We start from the raw sequence: 19,069 nt of genomic DNA on the forward strand, positions 1-19,069 counted from the left end.
CTATATCTGTTATTTTCCTTCGCTGGAATATTTTTCTATTAACTTTTCCCTTCACCATATTATATTCATTGTTCAAGGCCCAGCTCAAGCTCCTCTTCTCCAGGGAGCTTGCTCTGACTATTCTAAATACCACTGGTCTCAATCTTCCCTAAATGGTCAATCAAGAAACAAGTATTTATTAAACATCTACTATTCATTTGATTTATTTTTATTTTTTTGCTGAGGCAATTGGGCTTAAGTGACTTGCCCAGAGTCACACAACTAGAAGTGTTAAAGTGTATGAGATCAGATTTGAACTCAGGTACCCCTGACTTCAGGGCTTGTTCTCTATCCACTGCACCACCTAGCTGCCCCTAGTCATTTGATTCTGAGATTTTTCTGGGGATAAGGAATGAAGGAAGAATACAAAGCAAGGCAAGGAAGGGGAAAAAGAAGGGAGGAAGAAAGAAGAAAGGAAAGAAGGGAGGGGGGAGGAAAGCAGGGAGGAAAGAAGGGAGGGAAGAAGAAAGGGAGAGAGGAAGGCAGAGAGGAAAAGTAGAAAAGGAAGGAGAGGGGAAGAAGGGAGGGAAGGAAAAGAAGAAAAGAGAAAAGGAAGGAGGAAGAGAAGGAAGTGTTTCCCTCCAAAGAATTTACATTCTATTAGCTAGGACAAGCAAGTTATTATCTATTTCACTCTGGGGGCTCTTAAGCACCAGCAGTCTTGATTTACTTATTGCTTCATGTGTTTGCTCATTGTTTTTCAAGTAAATACTGAGTTTCCTGAGGGAAGGAAACTTGCCATATCCTCTTTGATGTCCCTTACTGCTCTGACCCTGTACCAGAGCTGATTACAGATAGCAAATCTAAACAATTATCTCTTTTAAAAATTTAATTTTTTGTTTTGTTTGTGATTATTCCTAATTTGACAAACTCTGACTCAAACATTTTCATATGTATTATTTGATTGTTTCAGTCATGTCTGACTTTGTGACCCCATCTGGGGTTTTCTTGGAAGAGATACTGGAACAGTTTAGCATTTCCTTCTCCAGCTAATTTTACAGATGAAGAAACTGAGGCAAACAGAATTAAGTGACTTGCCTAGGGCCACATAGCTAGTAAGTATCTGAAGCCAGATTTGAATTCAAGATGAGTCTCTCTGACTCCAGATCTGGCACTCTATCCTCTGTGTCACTTATCTGCTGCCCACCTAAGGCCAGCTCTAATTCCATCCATTTTTATATATAAATAACAGCAAAAAAGGATTCAATATGAAAATTTGAATTTCTATTGCAGACAGGTAATATCTATTTATATCTGCCTTGTAAAATTTATTAATTTATTTTAATAGTTTTTTTTTAATTTTGAATTCCAAATTCTCTTCACTTTCACACCCACTCCCACAACCACTGAGAAGACAACCATTGTGATATCCATTACACATGTGAAATCATGCAAAACATATTTCCATATTAGCTGTATTTCCCAAAAAAGCAAGAACAACACAGAAAGTGAGAAAATTATGCTCCATTTTTCTCTCAAACTCCATCAGTTCTCTCTTTGGAGGTGGATAGCATTTTTTTTTTTTGTCATGACTCTTTTGGAACTGTATTGGATCAGTGTATTATTGATCAAAGTAGTTCAAGTCTTTCATAGTTGATCATCATTACATTGTTATTATTATGCATATTGATCTCCTGGTTCTTCTTGTTTCACTTTACATCAATTCATTTTGTTCTTGCCACGTTTTTGTCATTGTTTTTTTTTTTTTTCTAAAACTACCTCCTTTGGTATTTCCAATAAAATTCCATAACAATCATACATCACGTATTTAGCCATTCCATAATTGATGGGTATCCCCTCAATTTCCAACTCTTTGCTACCACTGTAATAAAAAGTGTTATAAATATTTTTGTACCCATAGGCCCTTTTTCTCTTTATATGACCTCTTTGAGATACAGAACTAGTACTGATATTGCTGTGTCATAAGTTTTATACAGTTTTATAGCTTTTTGTGTATACTTCCAAATTGTTTTATGGAATGGTTGTATCAGTTCACAACCTCACCAACAGTTTATTAGTTTACCTATTTTTCCTTCATCTTCTCTAGTATTTGTCATTTCTGACCAATTCTGGGTCCATTCTGGGACCATTCTGACCAATAAGGTGGTATTTCAGAGTTGCTTTAATTTTCATTTCCCAAGTCAATAGTGATTTAGAATATATTTTCATATGACTAGATCATTTTGATGTCTTCTGAGCCTGCTTTTATTCTTTGACCATTTACCAATTGAGGAATGGCTCTTATTTTTATCAGTTTAACTCAGTTCTTAATTCAGTATATATTTGAAAAATGAGACTTTAGCAAAGAAATTTGCAAAAAAAAATTTTGATATTACTTCATTTTCTATGGTATCTTTTAGCATAATGCACTTTCCCTGATTATCTCTTTTAATTAGGTCTATTTCTGATTTTGCATCATCTGAGATCATGATTGCTATTCATGTCTTTTTTTTTTACTTCAGCTGAAGCATATTAAATTCTACTCTAGTTCTTTATTTTCACTCTCTGTATGTCCTTCTGTTTCAATTTTATCTTTCATAAGCAAAATTATTAGATTTTATTTTTAATCCATCCTCCTATCTGCTTCTGTTTTATGAATGAGCTCATCCTATTCACATTTGTAATTATTATTACTATGTATTTCCCTCCATTTTATTTTCTTTTGTTTCTTCCTTTCTCCCTTCCCACACCCTTCAATCTCTCTCTTTCCTTCCTCTCCTCTCTTGCCCTCTTTCTCCTCTGTTCTTTCTCAAAAGTCTATTTGGCTTTTAACCACCAACTCCCTTAATCTGAACTCCCTTTTGTAATCCCCTCCTTTCTTTTATCCCCCTCCCCAAATATTTCCCTATTGTGTAAGCTACATGTCTATATAGAACTAATTATGTGTGACACATATAGATAGATAATAGATAGATAGATAGATAGATAGAATTTTCGCTCTTTAAATCAATTCCCATAAGAATTTTGATCATTGCCCATCCCCTCATTCCCCCTTCATTATATAAGCTCTTCTTTGAACTTTTATTTGAGAAAATTTCTCCATTATCTCTCCCCACCCCCTTGTCTTCCTCTTTCTCACCCCTTGACTTTTTTTAGATCATTCCAATATAATTGATACTCACCTGTGCCCTTTGTCTATGTAAAACCCTTTATGTTAAAGGTTGTAGAAGTTATATTATCATCTTTCCATATAGGAATGTAAACAGTTTAACTTTATTGAGTCCATTATAATTACCATTTCATATTTAACTTTTTATTTTGCTTTTGAATCTTCTGTTTGAATATCATTTTTTAAAAAAATTACCTCTGTTCTTTTCAACAGGATTGCTTGAAAGCCCTTTATTTTATTAAATATCCATTTTTCTCCTGAAGGATTAAACTCAATTTTTTTTTGGGGGGAAGGGGTCAATTATTCTTGATTGTAATCTAGTTCCTTTGCCTTTTGGAATATCATATTCCAAAGACTTTTGGTCCTTTAATGTTAAAGCCACTAAATTTTCTGTGATCCTGACTGGCTCCATAATATTTGAATTGTTTCTTTCTGGCAGCTTCAAGTATTTTCTCTTTGATATGGGAGTTCTGGAATTTAGCTATAATATTCCTGGGAGTTTTTCATTTCAGAATATTTTGGAGGAGATGATTGGTGAATTCTTTCAATCTCTATTTACTCTTTCTCTAATATATCAGGACACTTTTCCTTGATAATTTCATAAATATTAATCTAGCCTCTCTTCTGATCATCACTTTCAGGTAAACAATTCTTAAATTATCCCTACTTGATTTATTTTTCAGGACATTATTTTCCCTGTTGTTCCACATTTTCTTCCATTTTTTCATTCTTTTGACTGTCTTTTATTGTCTCTTGATGTCTTGTGGGTCATTAGTTTCCATTTTTATGATTCTAATTTTGAAGGAATTATTTTTTTTCAATGAGTTTTTGTACACCCCCTCCCGCATTTAGCCAATTCTGCTTTTTAAGAAGTTCTTCAGTGAATGTTTGTGCCTCACTTACCAAGTTATTAATTCTCTTTTCATAAATCTCTTGCTTCACTCTCATTTTTTTCTCCATTTTTTCCCTACCACTTTTATCTCTTTAACTCTTCTAGGAATTCCTGTTTTGTTTGAGTTCAATAAGCATTTTTCTTTGAAACTTTTTCATAGTTGTTTTCCCAGTGTTATCTTTTTCTGAGTTAATACTATTTTGCTTTGCTGCCACCAGAATAGTTTTCCTTTTATGGTCAAATTCTTTTTTTTTTTTTTTTTAATGTTGTTGTTTGTTCATTTTCCCAGAATATGTCTTGCCTTAGCACTTTATGTTAAATTTAAGCCCTGTTAACCTGGGAGTAAATTTCAGACTTTTTTCATTGCTACAATTTTGAAAGCTGGTTCTGGGAGTCTGAAAGTTTTAGATGCTTTCAAAGTAGTTTCATCTTGGGAGAGATATGATTACTGCTCTCTTGGGCTACACTCCATTTTTTTATCCTGGAAAGACTCCTAGTCCCCTGCAGTCAGAAATACTAGTACTCTTTGCTTTGGAATTGTGACCAGACCCTTTGCTCCCTTGTGACCACCAATGCTCCTCTCTGCTCTAGAACTGCTCTCCAGAACTGTTTATGGGCAGTAAATTGCAATTACCACCAGCTATAGCCAATGTAAACAATGAGTCTTCTGTGATCTCTTCCTGATCAATTGTCTGACATCTCCGCCCCCCCCCCCCTCCACCCCCTTACCATCTCTAGATTGAGAGTACCCAAAGCTGCGGTAGTTCTAGCTGCTATTGCCACTGCTGCATATGTGGGCTCTGAACAGACTTCCCTTCAGGTGTCAGATTTCTTTTGCCAACCTCTTAAATTTTCTTAGGCTGAAAAAGTCTCACCCGGATATTTTGTTGACTCAGTTGCTCCACATTTTGATTTTTAAATTATTTTGGTAATTTTTTGATTTTTTTTTATTTTGATTTTTAAAGTTATCTGGGGAAAAATAATTGTCTGAAGATGAATATTGGGAGAGTTCTGCTGGGTGACTGCCCCAACCCACCATCTTGGCTCTACCTACAGACAGATTTTTAAAAGTAAATAATAAACCCAGGTTGCTAATTTCTAAACTGTTCTTTTGAATTTCCTTCTTTCTGTTTTCTTTAGTGAAGTTTTTAAATTGTCTAATTACATTCTTTTCTTCTTCTTTTTTCTAAATTCACCTTAGTTCTTCTACTGCCTATCAGCTAGAAAGTTTATCAGTTCTGAAAGAATGAGACCTTAACATTTATTAGCATATAAAGTTCTGCTTATCCCTGCAGGGCAGAATTAGGAACTCAGGGTGGAATTTTTAGAGTCAGGCTTGGCAGAAACATTGCTGACAATTAGAGCTGCCCAAAAGTCAGGTGGGTAGTCCCAAGAGGTAATGACCTTCCTCTCACTGGACACATCCAAGCAAAGCCTACATGACAACACTGGAACTAGGACACAATGACCAGAACTTTTTCCAGGGCACCCACATTTAGAGAATATAGATAACAGTTATGCTTTCCTTTAGCAGCTAAGGAATAATTGAGCTTTGCACCTACTTAGCAAGTATAATTGCTGGATAGAAAGCTGTTAAATATCATGCTTCCATTCACCCCCCAATCCTTAGCTATGTCTCCCCAGGTGAATTTCGCCTTGGGCCAACTCTGCCCTGCTCTTTGCTCTTGGGTAAAATCATCCCAACGAATGATTTATGGTGTTGTATGTTCTCCTCCTATGGGATCTCTATCCCCTCTGCAGAATTTTGTATTCTGAGGTCCCTATAACCCTCTCTTGGGTTCAGGACCCCCTCTCTTTTACCTGAATTTGAAAAAAACTGATTCAAGACATATTTTTGTGAAGTTTGCACTGGGTGCCAAAGTTATTACTTATAATTCTACTGAAAGATTATTTGTTGCAATTGTAAAGGATATTGGATGGACTAGATGATCACTGAGAGTCTGTGCTTCCTTGTAATGCTTATATATGGAGATTATTTAAAATGAGGGGTGACTGCATTCAAATGACAGCCCTGTGATATCAAATGAAATGTTAGACGGGGGTAAGGTATATTTGCTAAATATGTTTGACAGTGTTAAGTATGATTCTGTAGTGTATAAAGTCCCAACAAAAGATTTACTCCTGTAATGCCAGAGAAACTGAGGCAAGATAGAGATTAATTTTTAATATTTTAGTTGTGGGAATTTAGACTAGCTGAGGCTAACTGGCTGTACAGTGAGTTTTGTCCAAAGCATTCAGCAGTGAGCAGCTAAATCAGGGAACTTATATAACTACACTCTTATAGGGGAAACAAAGCAAATAATGGGGGGCGCTGCGATACTGGGTGAGTGGACAAGCCCTAGTTCCAGGAATGGATCATAACTTAGTCCTGACTGGATAAGGATCAAGATAAAAAGGTCAAGGTCAGGAGACATCAAGGCAAGGGGCAATACTAAAATGGAGGAGGAATTATCCCAGCAAAGATTGAGATAAGACACCTGGAATTTTATGACTCAGTGATACACTGAGGCTTCTTTTCTGACTCAATTCTCCCAATCCTAATGGAAAAGAAAAGGGGAGGGGACTATAATAATTTTATTTAGGGCATTACAGTCTTACTTGAGAATGGAGTTATTCTAATTTCTTCCAATCCCAACAACACTATTAACCTTAAGGAAATCCATGGCAACAAGAAATATCAATATAATCATTCATGAGGTAAAAACAAAGTGGATGAATTTTGTTGTCCAAGCTATGCCTGACATATAACTGAATGGGCAGTTCATCAAGTTAGTCCACTAATATATGTATCTCGTCCAGGTGTTATGGGAAAGGATTTGGGCCAAAATCAAAGAGGTGGAAGAGAAGATTGAGTTGCTCACATTAGGGAAACTAGACAGACTTTTAGTCAATCAACCAATAAACAATTTTTTTTTTGACTTGCAAATTTTTTTACAATCTCAAGTAAAATATCTTTATATAAATATAAATATCACAGTATATCAATTATATTTCCAAATTATCATATATAAAAACCATTTATCTTAATACCTTTTGCATTTTTAAAACTACTTTAGAGTTATCAGATATGGAACAATTACATTCAATTAAAGAAATTATGTAGGAGCTGTAGCCCTACCCTTCCAGGTGACTTCCCCCCCCCCCCCGCCCCGCTTTTTTTGAATAGACATTGCTTTATGAATCATATTGGGAGAGAAAAATCAAAGGGAAAAAACACAAAAAGAAATGAACACAGCATGTGCAGATTTACATAGATTTATATACAATTTCCATAGTTCTTTTTGTGGATGCAAATGGCATTTTCTGTCCAAAGTCTATTAGAATTGCTTTGGATCACTAAGTCCCTGAGAAGAACCAAGTATTTAATAGTTAATCATTGCATAATTTTGCTGTTATTGTGTACAATGTATTCCTGGTTCTGCTTGTTTCACTCAGCATCAGTTCATGTAAATTTTTCCAGGCCTTTCTAAAATCAGTTTGTTCATTTTTTATAAAACAATAATATTCCATTACCTTCATATACCACAACTTATTCAGTCATTCCCCAACTGATGCACATTTCCTTATCTTCCAATTCTTTGCTACCACAAAAAGAACTGCTATAAGTATTTTTTTTTTTTTTGCACATGTGGTCCTTTCCCCTCTTTTATGATATGCTTGGGATATAGACCCAGTAGTGGCACTGCTGGGTCAAGGGGTATGCCGAGTTTTATATCCCTTTGGGAATAATTCCAAATTGCTCTTCAGATCATTTCACAACTCAATCAACAATACAATAGTGTCCCAGTTTTCCCACACCCCCTCCAACATTTATCATTATCTTTTCCTGTCACATTAGACAATCTGAGAGATGTGGATGGTATCTCAGAGTTCTTTTAATTTGCATTTCTCTAATGATTTACAGAATTTTTTCATATGACTATAGATGACTTTAATTTCCTCATCTAAAAATTGTCCGTTCATATTCTTTGACCATTTGTCAGTTGGGGAATGATTTGTATTCTTACAAATTCGACATAGTTCTTTATATATTGTAAAAATTAAAATTATCAGAAACATTGGCTATGCTTTGTATTTTCTTTTTAATCTTGCTTCTGTTGCTTTTGTTTGTGCAAAAACTTTGAAATTTAATGAAATCAAAGTTTTCTCTTTTGCATTTCATAATATACTCTAATTCTTCTTTGGTTATAAATTCCTCCCTTCTCCAAAGATCTGATAGATAAAGTATCTCTTGCTCTCCTAGTTTGCTCAATCAGCAATTATTAAACTCCTACTATGTGCCAGATACATAGTATGATGATGTACAAAGAAAGACAAAACACTGTTCCTGTTCTCAAGAAGCTCATATTCTAGTAGGGAGACCACATACATACAACTATGTATAAACAAACTATATAAATAAATAAAGTGGGGATAATGACAAAAAGAAGGCACTAACATTAAGAGGAATTGGGAACGACTTCTTGCAGAAGATGGAGTTTTAGTCAAGACCTGAAAAAAATCAAGGAAGTCAAGAGATGGAGATGATGAAGTAGAGAATTCCAGGCCTAATGACAGTGAAAATGCAGAGGGAAAGGAGGCTGTGTTTCCAAATGGAAAGGTATAAAAGATGGGGAGCAGAGAAGATGGTCAAAAGGTATAAGAAGACCAAAAAAGCATGGGAAAGGAAGATTATAAAGGCTTTGAATGCCCAAAAGAGGATATTATGTTCAGTTTCAATTTTGTTCACTTCTATAATAACCTACTTCTTTAATACAGATATGCCCAGTGATGCTAAAAAGCAGCAAATCTTAATACAATAATACAATTCCAAAAGAATTCAAATGCCACATTACCAAAGGTAATGTCAAGGTGTCTAATATGCACAAGCTGGCTGCAATTTGTTCCCAAGGAAGATGATTTACTCCAAAATCCACATCTAGAAATGTTTCTCTCTAGGGCAAAAAGTTTAGTAAGTGCCAGAGACTATCATAACTGGGTGAGTCCTCTTACCTGAGTCCTTGTGGGGTTTGGAGGGGAAAACCCAGGAATGAATAGCTTGGCAGAGGTGAAGGCTAGAAGAAATTGGGAGTGATTGCCAAGGGGAGAAAGCATGACCTATAATGTTGTTACACTAGGATAAAGCCTTAATCAGCTTATATTAGTTATTACTCTGTGGTGTAATGTTCCAGCTAGCTTTCTGGAGATTCTTTGGATAGGCCTTGGTCTTTAGGTGAAGTGATGCAGGCAGGAGAGCCTCCAGGAGGATGGTCAAAGATAGAATGCCTCATTTCCAGTCCTTCTTATCCCTTATATACCTTATTGTAATTACATCATTACAGCACATTGAGTATATGTGAACTAGAGAACCATTACATCACCACACTAAGTACTAAGTATATGTATATTAAAGAACCATCATCTCATCAATTCCACTGAGTTCACACCTTGTTATAAGTATCCTTGTTTCAAGTAGACTTCTCCAGAGTTCTGGCCCTCTACACTGTGGTACACAAAAAGTAGTTTAAAAGACATTATCATTCACAAGTATCACAAGAAAAGATGGCTCAATTCTGTGGCAAGTGACCACAAGCAACAAGTGACCAGCCCCTGTCTTCCTCTGAGATATTGATAGACTCAGAAGTACATTGAGTCTATATATACATACATCCACACATACATATATATATATTCCCATAATTATGTGTTATAAGCATATATACTGTGTAAAAGTACCAATATGTGTGTATTATGGACATACATGCAAGTATATTTATGTACATATATTTATAAAATTGTACCAGAGAAGGATGCTTTGACATAGATTAAATTATGGATGTTATAAAACATTAAAAGAGATTCATTTTGCTGTTTAGCACAATAATAAGCATGTTAGGCTTAGAGTTGAGATACCTAGAACCTTGGCTTAGTTTCCTGCTGGCTAGGTAACTCTGGGAAAGTCAAGGTCAAAGGCTCCTAGATGGACAACTGAAAGGAGCCTTAGAGTCGATCTAATCCTGTCCCCTCATTTTATAGGTGAGAAGCTGAAGACCAAGGTCATATACATTGGTAAATAGCAAAGACAGGATTCAAATTTGAGTCTCCTGATACCCAATCTACAGATCAATCAGTTATTGTTTCAGAGTCTGTTTTCTCTTTTGAAAAATGGAGCTAGTAAAACTGACCATCTACCTCATAAGGTTGTTGTGAAGAAAGCACTTTATGGACCTTGAAATGCTACTGAACTATGACTTATGATTATATCCTTAATGATAAAGAGTTATTAATCAGGCAGGTGAGGTTGCCCGGCAGTGGAGATAGCTAGGTGTCTTCCTTCCTCACTACACAGAGCTGAATCACTCACTAATTTCCAATAATTATCTCCTGCTTGAAATCCTCCCTGGGAGATGAAACTCAAATAAAGTACCTTATTAAGCGGGTTCAAAAGCACTTTAATAAAGTTTAACCAAGCATGGCTTCTGGGCTCCAGGAGGGGGTGGGAGACAGATTTGATGAAATTCCTTCCATTGGTTTAAACAGTTGGAAACCAGACCCAGGAGATGGAAACTGAGAGAAAGATGAGCTCTAGTTGGCAGTGTGTCCTGGGCAGGAGCCCAAAGCTCAGGAGAGATTGAGTGATGACAAAACCACAGTCCTAGGGGCCGCTGACAACACGGGCAGCCCAGCCAAGTTTCCAAATTTCGTGGATTTCAAAGAAGAGGGTGAATGAGGCTAAATTGAAAAGAATACTGACTCCATAGCCAAAGGAACTGAGTTCAAATTTTGCCTTTGATGCTTCCCATCTGTGTGCCGTTGAGTAAATTAATAATCTCCTTAGTCCTCTGTTTCCTCATTTATATAATGAATGGCTTGGGCTGGATTGGTGCTGAAGTTCTTATTAGGTCTCAATCTATGCGCCTACAATCCTAATGCTCTTACTTTATATGTTTATACTTTACAGAGAATAATTTTGCCCATAATCTCATTTGGATATCACTGAAACCATATGACCTGGTTAGAGAAGGTTATGCAAAAAGGAAGCATAGTAGAGTGTAAAGAATAATGAATTTAGTGTTAGAAGACCTGAGTTCAGTGTTTCCAATTTTTTTTTTTATGAACAAAAATTGATTTTCTTGTTCTCCAATCCATATGTTATTAATAAATAATAACAAATTGGATTCTAATTTCAGGCTTTCTACCCATCAGTTGTGTGCCTTTAGGCACTGCATCTGAGGGCAACATGGTCTGGTGAAAAGTGAACTAAAGGTAGATCCTAAGGTTATTGTTGTTCAGTCATTTCTGTTGCATCCAACTCTTTGTGGCTCCACTTGGGGATTTCTTAGCAAAGCTTCTGGAGTGATTTGCCATTTCTTTTTCTGACTCACTTTTCAGATGGGGAAACTGAGACAAAAATGGGTAAGTGGACTGCCCAGGGTCTTACAGCTAGTAAGTGTCTGGGGCCAGATTTGAACTCTTTATGATGACCCAGTGTCACCTAGCTGCCCATATACACACAAACACACATATACATGTACGTATTATTTTGTGTATTATGTGTGTTATATGTGTATGTATAGGTATAATGCATATATTATGTGTATTATATTTTTATTTCCTCAAAAAGACTCAGAAGAAAGTATCAATTGAGGACTATATAAGTAGAGAAATAGTTTCAGTAGACTGAAGTATCGCATGAATGGAATTCAGTCATTCTAATTTGGCTCGAGATATGGCTTAGAAGGTACAGTGAGCAAATCTTGGCAGCTGACCTAGAACTGGTCCTTCTGGGTGTCATTTAAGTGGGGATATAGGCCCAGCTAACCAATTAGCTGGAAATGTGCTATCATGGAGACATGTTGACCTGGTCCATATCCTTCCAAAAGAACTGTAACGCTTGGCTTTAAAAATAGCAGCAGCAGAGAGGAGGTAGCAGAAATGGAAAGCATCGATGGAAACCAGTATACTGTCTAGAAAGAAAGAGCAAGATGGCATGTGGACCTGGGAAACCTGAAAGAGCTAGAGACAGCAGGAACAGAGAAAGAAAGGTCAGTGCAGCAGGGAGATCTGGTCTCAAGAAGGGGACAGAAACAAAAGGAAGTGATTTACTGAGCCTGGATCCACAAGAACAAATCCAGAATTTGGCCTTTTCTGGTTTTCTGGGTTTTACTTGCTCTGTACAGAAATGGGGGAAGGGTGATTAACCTTAGTAGCACTGAGTCCTCCTGGGAGTATTGTGGGGGAAAGTGCTGTACAACTGGAATGACTCTAGAGCTCCTGGGGTGGGGGGGACTCAAGACATTGGAGAGGAGCTCACCAGAGGAATGAATCCCCCAACAATATTGAATTTGAATTCCTTCTATTCTTAGTGGTTGCAAAAGCCCAGGGTAGTCATATGCAATGACTTTATAGATACCTGGGACAGATGATTTGTGTAAGACCCTTTGTAACAATAAACTGTTCTGTGCTCCATTCTGGTGCTTGCAGGGGGAGTGAGAATGACTGGAAAGGAAGTTAAAAAAAAAAAAAAAAAGGAAGGATGTTAGTAGATGGGATAGATTGAAGATGTGGGGATGGAGCAGGAAATGCCTTCAGTTCTGAGGAAGGCAGTAACCAGCAGCACTGACCTGACCTCTGGCTATGGCCTGACCACCCTGACTTGGACCCGTCTCCCTCCCTGCTTATTAAAGCTACTTCTTACACAACTCCCTCCATTTACTTAGCCTGGGCCTCTTCCCTTGAACAATAAGGCTGTCTGTGCAGAACCTGCTGTAGCAGCTCCCCGGGTACTCTCCTGGTGCCAAACAGAATTAATTACAGGAAATTATCCATTTGAAATGGCTGCCCACGTGCCTGCAATAAAGCTCCAAATCTGCAAAATGCAGTTTAGAAAATGTATCCCAAGTTGGCATTCTCTGGACTCCCCTTAGTCACTCAGGAGACAGGTTTGTTTTTTTTCCTCTTCAAAACAAAATTAGATTAAAAAATAAGATCAGCAGTGTGTCTTTTGTCCCAGAGAAAAGGCTGTCTGGGACCTTTGGAGGACCACACGACCCAGCTAACTCAAATGCCTGAATCCAGAATTTTCTAAGTCAAGGTCTAGTGTAGTATTTAGTGAATACTTTCCACATCCGGGTCCTGCTATGCTATTTCTCAAGCAAAGGGCTAGCTTACTTCAACTGGTCTTCCTGCCTCCAGTCTCTAAGCCCTCAAACTAATGGCCCACAGAACAGCCCAAATAATCTCCCTAATGTATGTCTGATCATTCCACTCCCCTGCTAAATATCATCAATAATTCGCTGTTACCTATAGGATAAAATGCAAATTCATCAGAATCAATTCATGCTGTAATTAATAGCATTAGTGATTAATTAAACATGTATTAATTATTACTTATAATTAATTATTATCAATAATCATAAGACAAACTACTAGTTGCTTGCTTTTTTTGGTCCTGTTTTCCGCAGCTTTGCACATTCTACACACTATTACCTATTCTTGGGGTAAACACCCCTTCTTTTTTCTACATATTCTTCTCTTCCTTCATGATTCAGTTCTGGCATCATGAAGCCATCAACCCCATCGCCACAGCCCAAACTCCCTGCCCTCTACATCCTTGCTGAAACTGAAAAGGGAAACTCCCACCTCAAATTTTCCTAGAAAACTTATAGCAGCTTAATTTGTGTATATTTAGTAGCTTGCAGTTCATTGAATTAAAAGCTCCTTGAGTGCATAAATGTGTTGAGTGTTTGTTGGATTTTTAAAATCTTTAATCAGAACTATAATGAAGACAATGAATATCATGTAGAAATAGCCCTATCATTCTATCTGCTGAACTAAGGATGCTGCCAGCCTCCAGAGGATGCATTTGCAATCCTAGACTTTGACTCAATTAAGAAAGCACTTATTTTCTCCATCAATGTATTAGTCTATGGGATATTAAACATTAAAAAATATAAGTAGATGAGTAGCTTGTCCTGTGACCATTTATATCTTATTGTTCAATAATTTCAATCATATCCATCCCACTCTTCTTGACCCCATTTGGGGTTTTCTTGACAAAGTCATTGGAGTTGGGGTTTTTTGGCCTTTTTTTCTTCTAGATTATTTTACATATGAGGAAATGGAGGTAAACACATTAAGTGACCTGCCCAGAGTCATATGGTTAGTGTCTGAAGCCAGATTTGAATTCAGATCTTCTTGACTCTAAACTTGTACGCTAACTACTTAGATAATCAAGCTGAGCCCAAGAAAGAGATGAGAAGAATGAGATGAAAACAGATGATTTTATATTGTTCTTTAAGGTTTTATGAATTCTCAGGAGATAATATCGTCACATATATAGAGCAGGAAGAGATGTGAGGGATCATCTTCCCAGATTTTTGTCACCTAAAGGCAGTTGGTTATAGTAAATGGAGCCCCAGATTTGGAGACAGGAAGACCTGAATTCAAACCCAGTCTTAGATACTTCCTAACAGTGTGGGGAAATGATTTAGCTTCTTGGTATTTCAGTTTCCTCTTCTACTATTATCATTTTTACTTCTACTACTATTTCCTCTTCTACTATTATCATTATCATTTCTATGAAAATGACACCTATTTCTCTAGGGTATTATGAAGATCAACTGAGATACCTTACAGCAATTTAAAAAGCTTATTATTATTATTATTATTTCATAGATGGGGAAACTGAGGTTCAGAGAATATTTTAGTAGCCTTTAGTTACTAAAGTTATTAAGCAGAACCAAGATTTAATCCCATATCTCTCCTAACTCTATCTAGGTCAGGCATTCAATTATTTGCTAAACCAAAGTGAATGCTGTTGACTAGTGACTGGGGTGCTTTCTTGCCATCCTCCCCAATTCTTCCTTCTGACTCAGTCTTCCAAAATAATCCAAGTTTGCCGAAGTATCCTTCTGCCACCTGCTTAAATAGCTAGACAGGGGAAGGCCTGCAGAAGCTATATCCAATGTTTTGAGCGGGTGTCTTTTTTTCAAAATTGTCAGGCTTATCTGTGTCAGAAATCAATAGAGTTTGGTGGGGTGCACCTCATGCTCCACACCCTACCAGAGAACAGTTCCCAAGAACCTCAGCCTTCCAATAGCATGAGATTTTTTTTAATGAAATAATGACCACTGAGTGAGGATCTTTCATCTCCTTGATGTGTGTGTGGCTGGTTGCCCGATGCCCAGAGGCAGCTGATCAATAACCCTGGTAGCAACAGGGGCATTCAATCTAGCGCTTCCATCTGTCCATCAGCAAAAAGGGGCACTCCCCTAGTGGTCCAAGCAGAACTATTTGTCTTTGAAAAACATCATGTAAATCAGCTAATATATTCATGTTGAAAGGAGTCAAATATTCTACCCCTAGGATCAAAATTTTAAACACACACACACACACACACACTCACACATACACTTACTCCAGAGTGGAGAAGGAGACTCATTAATTCTGTCTCCTCTTTCACCCGAGGTGTGCGGTTTCCGTGGCTGTAAATACTTCATCACAGCAGCAAAAGAACTGGATCTCTAGGGGTTTGAAGGGTAATTAATACTTCCCTTCTTCAGTCTGAGCTTACTCATTTTTAAAGATTTCTCAATTGCTTTAAATGGGGGACAGCTCAAGAAACAAGAAACAGAAAGCTGTTGCCCATCTTAGCAACCCAAGAAGTCCACTAGCAGTTCAGGCTGAGGACCCACAGAGGTTTCCCTGGGGACAGAGGGTTGGATGAGGTCAAATCAAGATACAGGCTGGGACAATCTGTGGAGAGAGGTCAAAACTCTGTGTTTGGGGGGGGGGGGGAGGATCCCTGTTGTCAGTCATTGGATTATAATATTAAGAAATGGAAAAGAAAGCATGAAGTATCAGGGTTCTAAGGTTCAGAGGCCATGAAGTCCTACTCTTCACATTACATATAAAGAAACTGAAGTTAATTGATTTGAACAAGGTCAGAGAGATGAACCCAGATCCATTGACTCTAAAGTCAGTGTTATTAATTTTTTAAATTTTTATTTATTTAATTTTTAATTTATGGAATAAAATAAACATTTCCATAACAGTATAATAAAAAGAAAAGATAATTGCACATGAAATTGCAAATCTGTTATGTACAATTTGCTATTCCTTTAAAATGTATAATAAAGTTATTATGTAAATTTATTTTTTTCCTTTTCCCCCAACTAGAGATGGCTACCATAATGGTAAAATATTATATATATATATATATATATATATATATATATATATATATGTAAAATCATTCTATACAAACTTCTTTTTATCAGTTCTTTTTCTGAATGAAGATAGTATCTTCTTTCATATTTTTTCATAGTTAATTTGGTTATTTTTAATAATCAAAATAACTTATGCACTCAAGTTTATTCTTAAAATAAGTGTTCTTTTGATTGTACTACTCTGCCTCTGTATATACTAAGTGACTAATAAAAGCCTATTGGACTGGATAAGATAGCACAAGTAAAAGTCATTGGATAACAGAAGCACAAAATAGCTAACTAGAATCTATGCATTTATTGCTTTAAGATTTGCAAAGATTTATACAAACATCTCATTGGATCCTCACCATATGCTCTGAGGTCAGTGCTACTATTATCCCTATTTTAGAGTTGGGGAAACTGAGGAAGGGGGGCAGTTTACTGACTTGATCAGAGACACACATCTAGCCAGTATCAGAGATCCTGTTTCAAGTCATTTCTTCCTGATGGCACCACCTAGCTGCCCCTGTCAAAAATACAATAATAAAATGGCAGTCCCTTGACTATGGAACAGCTTCCATGAGACAGAGATGGGGACTATAGTGAGCTTCGAGCTCCATGGAGAATAGGGTAGTCATGATAATTTGCTTTATTTTAGGGTGCACAGGAGAGACACACAGACATAGCTAGTAATAGCCCCTCTCTATTTCAAACACTCTCTAGAGCACCTCTGTAACACAGTGGATAACATGCCACCAGATTTGGGATTAGAAGACTTGCATTCAGATCCAGCCAAGTCACTTAACCTCTGTTTGCCTCAGTATTCTCATCTGAAAAATGGAGGCAATAACAGCCCCCACTTTGTAAGGTTGTTGTGAGAAAATATTTGTAAGGCTTAGCCCAGTGCCTAGAACACGATAAGTATTATATAAATGTTAGTTGTTATTATTAGCTTTTGTTTTTGACACCAAAGTTTATAAAGAAAACTAATAATATGGAAAGGACAAAGAAATCTTGAATTCACACTATCATAAATATTAGCTAGCATTTACTCAGTCATCTACAAATATTATCTCACTTGAGATTCCTAACAACTCTGAAAGGAAGGTGCTATTCCTCTTATGAGAAAACTGAGGCGGGCATTGGTTAAGTGATTTGCCCAGGGTCACATGATAATTGAGGCAGGATTTTGAACTCAGTTCTTTCTGATTCTACTCATTTAACCCCGTTTGCCTCAGTTTTCTCATTTGTAAAATGAGCTGGAGAAGGAAATAGCAAAATACTCCAATATCTCTTCCAAGAAAACCCCAAATGAATGGGGTCATGAAAAGCTGGACACAACTAAACAACTGAACGAAACCACGAGAGTTACATTTCTAACTCTAGGCCCAACACTCCATTCATCATACCACCTAGCTGTATATATAAGGATCAGTTGATGGAGTAGGGCACATTTATCCTAGAGAAGAGAAGGCTTAATGAGGACATGGTAGATCTCTCTAGTCACTGAAAGGTTGTCAGATAAAGAAATAGGATTCTTGTTTTGTTTGCCCTCAGAAAATAAAACTAGGGGCATGGTGGGGGTGCTGCAAAGAAAAATTGGGTTTTTTATAAGAGAAAACTTCCATCAATTTGTCAGATAAAAATATTTTTAATCACTTATCATTTGTAGGCAATGTACTAAAGCTCTAGAGAAAAGGGCAAACACATTGTCCTTGAACATACAAGATAACTATAGATACATCTATTTATATCTATAGAAGAATATGAAGGTCACTAGAGAAGGAAATGGCAAAACTCTTCATATCTTGGCCAAGAAAACCCCATGGACAAAGTTCATAGAGTTGCCATAACTGAACAATAACACCAACAATGTATGAAAGTCAGTTGAAAGAGGAAGGCATTAACATCTGGGAGAATGAGGAAAAGTCTTCTACAAAAGGTTGGATCTGAGCTGAGTTCTGAAGGAAGTAAAGCAAATTAAGAGCCAGAGATAAGGGAACAAGACAGGATGGGTATGGGGGAAGCCAGTTCAAAGATATAGAAATGATGGAGTGTTATGATTGACCAAGTAAGTGGGATAGCTTGAGAAGTAGGGTAATCTCCTTCTCTGGAAGTCTTAAAATAAAGAATGCATAATTAGGAATTGCCCAATCAGAGGTGCCAAATTCCTACCTGTTGGATTAAAAGGTAATTGGGAAATGTTTAAGAAAATAAGTAAAAATACAATACAACCTAGATAATGTTAATTTGTAATTTTCTAAGTCAATATTCAGCCTACCTGAATCCATTTCGGTCTGAGTTTGATACCACATTATAGAGGCCATTTTTGATCTGGGACAGATTGAATTAAATGAGATTACTTTGAACTGTGAAATTCTCTACCTGCTTAAAGGGTTGTATGCAGGAGGATGGAGAGATGAACCCCTAAGGTCCCTATCACATCTTGTTGTCCCATGAATATTCTCCATAAAGACTCATTTTCACATTGATTCCACTTTGTTGGGTATAACGAAAGGGGAGAGTGGCTCAGAACGTCTTAATTGGCTAAAATGCTGAATCGGAAGATTCAAGTTCTGGAAGCAATGGGAATTCCCATAGAACTCCGGCATTCCCATAGTAACTGTCTTACTGATGCCATCTGCCCAAACCACAGCCTAGATGGAAGCACCAGGTCTTCTGCAGGTGGATGAGATTGATGTCAGAACCCTGACTCTCAGCAATTTTTGATATTAAAGCAAAGTTCTCCCTTCCCTCCTCCCACCAGATCCATTATTGATTTCCCTTTGTTTAGCATGAGAATTGCTTTTCTAATTAAGC

General features: G+C 36.9%; 1 protein-coding gene across 1 annotated transcript in view; it reads left to right on the forward strand.

The window, feature by feature from the left end:
* The window catches only part of GALNT9 (polypeptide N-acetylgalactosaminyltransferase 9), a 286,077-nt gene that overhangs the window by 71,717 nt on the left and 195,291 nt on the right, over positions 1–19,069 (forward strand). The gene's annotated exons all lie outside the window — the stretch shown is intronic.

This window comes from Sarcophilus harrisii, chromosome 1 (assembly GCF_902635505.1).
Source record: "Sarcophilus harrisii chromosome 1, mSarHar1.11, whole genome shotgun sequence".
In the NCBI taxonomy this organism is placed as follows: domain Eukaryota; kingdom Metazoa; phylum Chordata; class Mammalia; order Dasyuromorphia; family Dasyuridae; genus Sarcophilus; species Sarcophilus harrisii.